Source organism: Rhineura floridana, chromosome 8 (genome assembly GCF_030035675.1).
Source record: "Rhineura floridana isolate rRhiFlo1 chromosome 8, rRhiFlo1.hap2, whole genome shotgun sequence".
Lineage (NCBI taxonomy): Eukaryota > Metazoa > Chordata > Lepidosauria > Squamata > Rhineuridae > Rhineura > Rhineura floridana.
In genome coordinates, this window is record NC_084487.1 from 100,419,124 (window position 1) to 100,426,949 (window position 7,826).

The following is a 7,826-nucleotide window of genomic DNA, read 5'->3' on the forward strand; positions in this document are numbered from 1 at the left end:
ACGTCTGGGATTCCGAGGCTGTCAGGGCTTGTATGGATGTTTACTTGGGAGGAAATCTGAGAGACTTCAAAGTATAGTCAACTTCATAATTGGCCCCAGTTGCTCGGTTATTAGCAATGACTCGATCCGTAAACTTTAGCGGGTGATAATTTTTATCCCCGTGGTATGAAAACTTACGCACGTTAAGGTCTTAAATGCACAAAAGTGGGAGAGACGGATTTTGGTGACCAACTGGCATCTTTATATTTATATAAGACAGCTCGCTCCCAAGTACATGTGCATAGGATTGCAGCTGTAACAGTTGTGGAGATAGCGGAGTCTCCAGCAGGCTATATTTTCCAAGATTTCCTCTTCTAAACAACAGAGTACAGGAGTGCTTTATCTTTTTCAGGTGTGATGCACTGAGACTTTCACATAGATTTTACAGTAGGATTTGTTAAGATTTACATGTGGGCTGGTATTGTTAATTCCTGAAAAGGGAAATCCTGAGAAATTCCTCTGATTTCCTGTGTAATTTTTATTCTAAGTACCCCTGAGCTGTAGTTGTGGGATTGACAAGCTGTAGATAGTTTTACTATTGCTTTGGTTCATGCAGTAAACACTTTCAATCCTGTGCATGCTTACCTGGAAGGTAAATATACTTGATTAATAAATGTATTATTTATTCATATAGGAGTTACTTCTGAATAGACATGCATAGAATTGCACTGTAAATTGAGGTAAGTGTTGAGGACACTGTTAAGAGCTGTGTAAGATGGAAGTGGTGAAGAATGGCCAGATGCAATAGAAGACTGGGTATCTTTCATAAATGTACAGGCAGGAAATTATTGCAGGTGTATGTTCTTCCACCCCGTTGCACTATAACCTTGCAACCTGCACCTGCCCAAATTCTTGCTTCAATCCAATTATTAGGCTGCATCTGAGCACCCTAAATATTAGGTGTGTTCTCTCCTTGATGCTAATTCTGTGAGCTGGAGGTCTATTAAGTTTAATACATAACCTACCTTTTATTTCCAGAGTGAAATGAAACTGTTTGGATCGTGGAATTACAATTTACCATACAAAGCTGATGTATTTTCATAGATCTTCCATGAAAGACTATAATCCTATGCATGCTTACTCCTGAGCCTGTCTGTGTGCTTCAGCCAATGACTGGGTGCAGAGTGATGCACCGGGTCTTTCATATAGCACTTACAGTAGAATTTGTTAAGATTTATACAAGGGTTGGTATTTTTCCACAATTTATAGCATAAGAAATGGCCTTGTACCAAGTTAGATTAATCTACTTAGCACAACATTGATTACTTTGATAAGCAGCAGCTTTTGAGCAGTTTTTTTTCCTAGTCCTGATACCTGAGAACTTTTAGCTGGAGATGGTAGTTAAATCTGAGACCTTATTTTGTAGACAAGACCACGTGTACTAACCAATAGCTATATATGTTTATCATCCTGAGGAGATGTGTATGGTGACTGAATACACACACCATCAGACTGGACTCATCCATGCAATTACTAGATTGCAGGTACAGTATTAGTGACTCACAAGATTAGTCTGGTGAAGGTCTGAAGGATTTTGTAAGAGGTTGTCCAGTATTACCACCTTGAGTCCTAGCTTTTTCTTGTTCTTGTACGTTTAAAACCTTACTTAACAGAGCTTTATTTCACTTGGTTGCTAGACCAGTTGTATTACTTTGGAGTTATACCAAGATAAAACATCATAAGTCTCTTTTATTTGTTTGAGAAAAATCTCTGTAGGATACAGAGCTGTATGTGTGGTGCAATTTTGTCTCCATTTATTTATTTATTTATCAAGTCTTAAAAGATGTGGATTAATTATGTTCTGATAGTCTGTGAAAATTGGGTGTCATTTCTGGAAGCATCCTTAATGAGTTTTGTGTAAATTGGGGAGATGAAGCTGTGCTGGAAAAATCTGTGCAAGATGTCTCATAGAACAACTTCTGTTTATATACTCATTTTGATTTTACCCCCCCCTTAGGGTGACTCAGTAACTATGTAAAGTCCACCATCTGAACTAATATATTGAATAAACACATTATGAAGTCTTAACTGATACTGGTGATTTGTGATTAGGCTCTGCTCTGCTTTCCAGAACCTGGTTTGCAGGTATAATCAAACTTTTTATAGTAAGCCTTTCTGAGTAAAGGGAGGGTAAAATCACATAAGTTTCTCAAAAAGATAAATAAGTTTTTAAAAAAGGAAAGACAGAGCTTTCTTCTACCTTCAGTGATCCAGGGTAACGAGCAGAGGCACATGGATATACAGCAATGCTGTGTTGCCTGATCTTCAGTACATTCATTCGAAACAGAACCAAGTCTCTCGGGGGGGGGCTTATTCCTAAGTAAATATACATAGGATTGTAGGGCTAAGGTCTGTGCAGATTGTAACGGAGAAAAATAAATTTAAAATGTACTGCCTCATTTGGCCCCAATTCCTGCTAATCGATACAGGCTAGGCAACCCTTGATAATAGGTGCATGAGAAAAACCTCATGTTCTGGTGATGAAAGAAAGAATGCATCACAACTAGAGAACCAGAGTGCTAAAAACAAACCTTAATTGAGGTTCCTAGTTGGATGCAGGATACTTTCTGAATGCTCCTTTTAGACTTGTATGAATTAGTGCACAAGATACAGCCTGCTACCTGGGATAAGAATGCATCATGCCAGCCTCAAGGTGGTTTGGTGATCAGGCCCAATGCTGTGAAGTGATGGCAGTGGGGCTAGCTTGGGATTTAGTGGATCCAAGGCCCTCTCTATCTCCCCTGAAATACCCCATGTGCCGGTGGTACTTCCAGCTATAGATGGCAGGCAGAACAAGTAACTTCATGCTGGAGGAGTAACGCTAGCAGAAATGTTCTGGGTTGGGCAGGCAGAGACTTTTGCCCCATCTAAACTTTCCCTGGCTCAGTTCATAGAGGCTTTGCATTACAGTCTGAATCTAAAATGATGTAGTAAAAAGATCTTAATATTCCAATACAACACTAATTGAACTTCATATCTGAATTTGCCAGATATTTCAATAAGATGGTGGTTTAAATAAGCATGCCACATTTCCAATCTTTTATTTTTATGTCATCCCATTTTCTCTACTCTGTAATTTATTAAATGTTGATAAGCTAACCAGCTTTTCAGCAAGTTCAGTTTAAACTAGGCTGAAAATACTTGATTTTCTATTTCCTTAATTTTAAAATATACTTTTTTTGCTTTAAAATTTGCAAGTTGCTATATTGGTCCATTTGAAAATATTATTTATTAGGACCTACTAAAATGAGCAAGCTTTTGAGTTCATCAGAGCTCTTGGGTTAGTTCTAAATACACACACAAGGGAGTGGGAGGAAAAAATATGATCTGGGGCATAAAGCAGACGGGGGCTTTCATCATGCCCAATATTTTTCTCTTTTGCCCTCCCTCTTTGTATGTTTATGTGGTTTTTTATTAATAGTTCTTGTGAACTTTAAAACTTGCTCACTATTTTGTTACATTGTTGTTGGCCTTAATAAAGGCCCTACTGTTGTTTAGATTTTACATTTATGCTTAGCTCTGCATTTGATTTCCCCCCACTGTATCTGAATAGAGATACATTTAATCCTTTTGATGAAAAACAGGAGTGTTTAGAATATAGCATTCAGTAGTGTAGTTTGTTCATATTATAGAAGTGTGTAGATGCAGCTGGATGCTGCTAACAAAACTAATAATAAGCCGTCGGCTTGATTTTTAGTTCTTCAGTAGAAGGAACAGACTTAAAATGCAGTGATGGGGGGAACTTGAGAAAGTCAGAGGAAGAGTAAAAAACAAAAGGGATGGAAGATCTGGACGTTTATTCATTTTTTCAGCTTAGATAATTTATTTTACTATCCAGGCCCTATAAGAAAAAAAGTTGAGGCTATTATGATACATTCTGTAGTGCAAGCTTGCTATATTTACAATCAGTTTGACTGCAAAAAGTAGCAGGAGCTGCATTTTGAATACTTGAATATCTTCCTTTGACGTTTATATTTTTTTCAAATGAATTTCTTTATCAAGAAGGCTAAGTGATAACACCAGAATGTTGTAATCACAGATGAGGGAGTGAAACAGTTTAGAACAGTGGTTCCCAACCTTTATGAGATCGGGACTCCCTTTGTAAGCTCAAAAAATTTTGTGACCCCCCCCCCGATGCTAGTTGTAATTTTAGGATCTGTTAATTGAAAAAAAATGGTGTGTGGCAAAATCACTTCTCCAAATATCCTTTCCCATGAAAACCTCCCTGCAGATAGGGAGTGTTGCTTTCTTTTCCTAATGCAAACATCCAATCAAATTGGGATCACCCGACAGTCTGAAGATGTACAGTCCTGTCTCCCAACACCTGTGATTTACAGTGTTGGGCTAAGATCCAGGTTCAAATTCCCACCCATCCATGAAGCCCACTGATCCAGACAGTCTCTCAGCCTGGCCTATCTCATAGGGTTGGTGTAAGGATAAAATGAAAAGGGGGGAACCATGTGCATCACCTTGAGCAACTTGGAAAAAAGGTGGGATATAAATGCACTAATAATTAAATAAATACATTTCAGCTATGTGGACCCCAGCCTTAGCCAACCTGCTGAGCTTTTTTAAAATCATCAAGAAGCAGCAATATGGTAGTGGTGGGGATGCAGTGGGGAGCAGACAGCGTCCATGGAGTGAAGACTTTTAATTTTTTTTAATAAATTCATTTCTTCACTGTTCGCGGCCCCCTCTGGATTACTTCACAGTCATGGCCCCCAGGTTGGGAACTACTGGTTTAAAAGACTTATACGAAAACAAAGCCAGCTAGCCATCCTCTAACATTAACATATATATAGCTTGATTTTAGCTCCTTTTCAATTTCTGTTATCACCCATATGCACATGTTGGATGTCTTTGCCTACAAACTAGCTTCAGGCCATTTGTTTCCAAGCTATTTAAGATTATTTATTGATATGGATGCTTTCAGATAATCATTTTTTCTGTTACATGGTGGGATTGCATCAGACGATGGGCTCCAATGCAACTTCTTTTCATATCGCATGACATTTCTGTCCGAGTCTTTGGTAAGACCTAGTTCCATACAGATTCTTGCCACATGGCAAGTAAACTGGGTTTTTTGCATACTACTGCCGTAAAGTAGGAGTGGGGAACCTTTGGCCGTCCCGATGTTGCCAGAACTGATGGGAGATGGAGTCCAGTAACGTCTAGAGGGCCATTAGAACAAACCATTGAATGACATTATTGTATAGTATTCAGTCCTAATATTGGAGAGCAGGTGCCTGTGTAAGTATAAAATATCCCCCTTGGCATATAAATAAAAAAGTTCTAACAGGACATATGGTAGTGCATACCTTTTAATATGGTCTCCATTACAAATGCAAGGCAGTAAACTGGTTCCTTCGCTCATCATATAATTCAATGCCATGGCCTTTTTTTTTAACCATTAAAGATTGTTGCTTCATATACTTTTCAGTGTGAGCTACAAGTTACATGTAAACATACTTGGATGTAATCAATTCCAGTATCAATTATATAATTCACCTCACTACTGATTTTATTTTTATGATTTAATTTGTATTCTAGTAGATCATCTCTTTAAAAAACAATCTCTTACACAATCAACCATTACATGCTGCGGGAGAGGGCAGCTTACAGATACTGTCCTAGCAGGAGATCCATTTCATACTGTGGTGAAATTGGGCCTTCAGTATAGCAGCACCAAGCCTTTGAAACTCCCATACTATATTGGACGGGCCTTCTCTGTTGTCTTTTTGGTGCCTGCTGAAGATATTCCTCGTTAAACAAGCCTTTATCCTAACTGTACTTGTATTAGATTTCACGTATGTGCTGGTGTGTATGTGTGTGTGTTTAAATTGTTTTTATACATGCAATTGTTTTAACTTGTATATGTAACTTACATTTTATAATGTAAATTGCTTCAGGATGCCTCATGAGAAGCAATTCATTAAATAAATAATAGTGATCCTCCTTTTATATACTTTGAACAAACTTGTGAGGTAGGTTAGAGAGATAGCGCTACTATCTAAAGCAAGGGTTGGGGATGTTGACTATGACACCCATACTCCCTAACCATTGGCTATGCCACGTGGACTACACTACACTTGGACATCACCAGATGGTCAAAATAGGAATCAAATTGATTATATAATTGGTAACAGAAGATGGAGAAGTTTCATACTTTTGGCAAAAACAAGACCAGGAGCAGACTGCGGTACAGATCATGAACTGGTCGTATCGAAAATCAGAGTAAAGCTAAAGAACAACAACAAAGCAATCATAATGCCAAAATACAATTTAAATAACATCCCAGAAGAATATAAAAATCAAATAAGGAACAGATTTGAGGCTTTAAACTTAGTTGACAGAGAGCCAGAAGAACTATGGAGTGAAGTCAGAGACACAATCAGGGAAGAATGCAAAAAGACAATGCCTCTAGTTAAAAAGAGAGAAAGATCTCAATGGATGATTGAAGAAACTCTTAAAATGGTTAAAGAGAGAAAGAAAGCAAAAGCAAAAGGAGAAACACGTTCAGAACCCTAAATGCAACAATAGAGCGACTAATATGTAGGGACAAAGAACTATTACAATAGTTATTGTATAGAAATAGAAGAGGACAACAAAAAGGGATGAACAGGGATGAGACTGTGCTGGGACCATCAAGGGGCAAGCATTTCCACCTGCCTTTCCCCACCCCTCTGCCTGGGCCTTATCAGGAGGAGCTGCAGGCTGAGTCGTGCTGCTGCAGGGATGAGACTGCTGGGACCATCAAGGGGCAAGCATTTCCACCTGCCTTGCCCCCCACCCCTGCTGTTAGTAACATTTGTTTGGGGACTGTCCTTTACCAGGAAGATGAATGTTTTTGGTTTGCTGTTCCTGTTTTTTTTAGCTTTTCCGTTATTATTAGTTTTTATTGTTAGTCTCTTAATGTTTTGATGTTTGCATGTTCTGCTTTGTACGTCGCTTAGAGTGGCTGACAATTCAGCCAGATGTTCGACTTATTCGACTTATTAGTCGCTTAAGTCGAACAAGAGCCCTATTCCAAAAGATTAGAGAAATGAAAGGGAAATTTAAACCAAGAGTAGGGATGCTGAATAATCAACAGGGGAACACACTGACCCACCGAGATGAAATAAAAGGAAGATGGAAGCAATACACTGAAGAACTCTAAAAGAGATGCCAGGATGACAGATTCATTCATGGAGGAACTGTATGATGAAGAACCAGAAATTTTGGGATGTGAGGTGAAATACTTAAAATACTTGGAAAAAGCAAATCACAGGAACAGATGGCATACCAACACAGTTGCTACAAGCTACTGAGACTGAATCTGTCCAAAGTATGACAGAAATCTGTCAAGAAATATGGAAAGTAAACAATGGTCCACAGACTGGAAGCGTTCAATATACATCCCAATTCCAAAGAAAGGGAATCCCAGGGAATGCAGTAATTATCGAACTATTGCCTTAATATCCCATGCAAATAAAGTAATGCTCAATATTCTACAACAAAGGCTCTTACCATATATGGAGCGAGAAATGCCAGATATCCAAGCTGGATTTAGAAAGGGAAGAGGTACCAGAGATCATATCACAAACATACATTGGATAATGGAACGGACCAATGAATTTCAGAAGAAAAGCACCCTGTGCTTTATAGATTACAGCAAAGCCTTTGGCTGTGTAGATCATGAAAAACTATGGAATGCTTTAAAAGAAATGGGGGTGCTACAGCCTCTGATTGTCCTGATGAGCAACCTAAACTGTGGACAAGAGGCTACTTTAAGGACAGAATATGGAGAA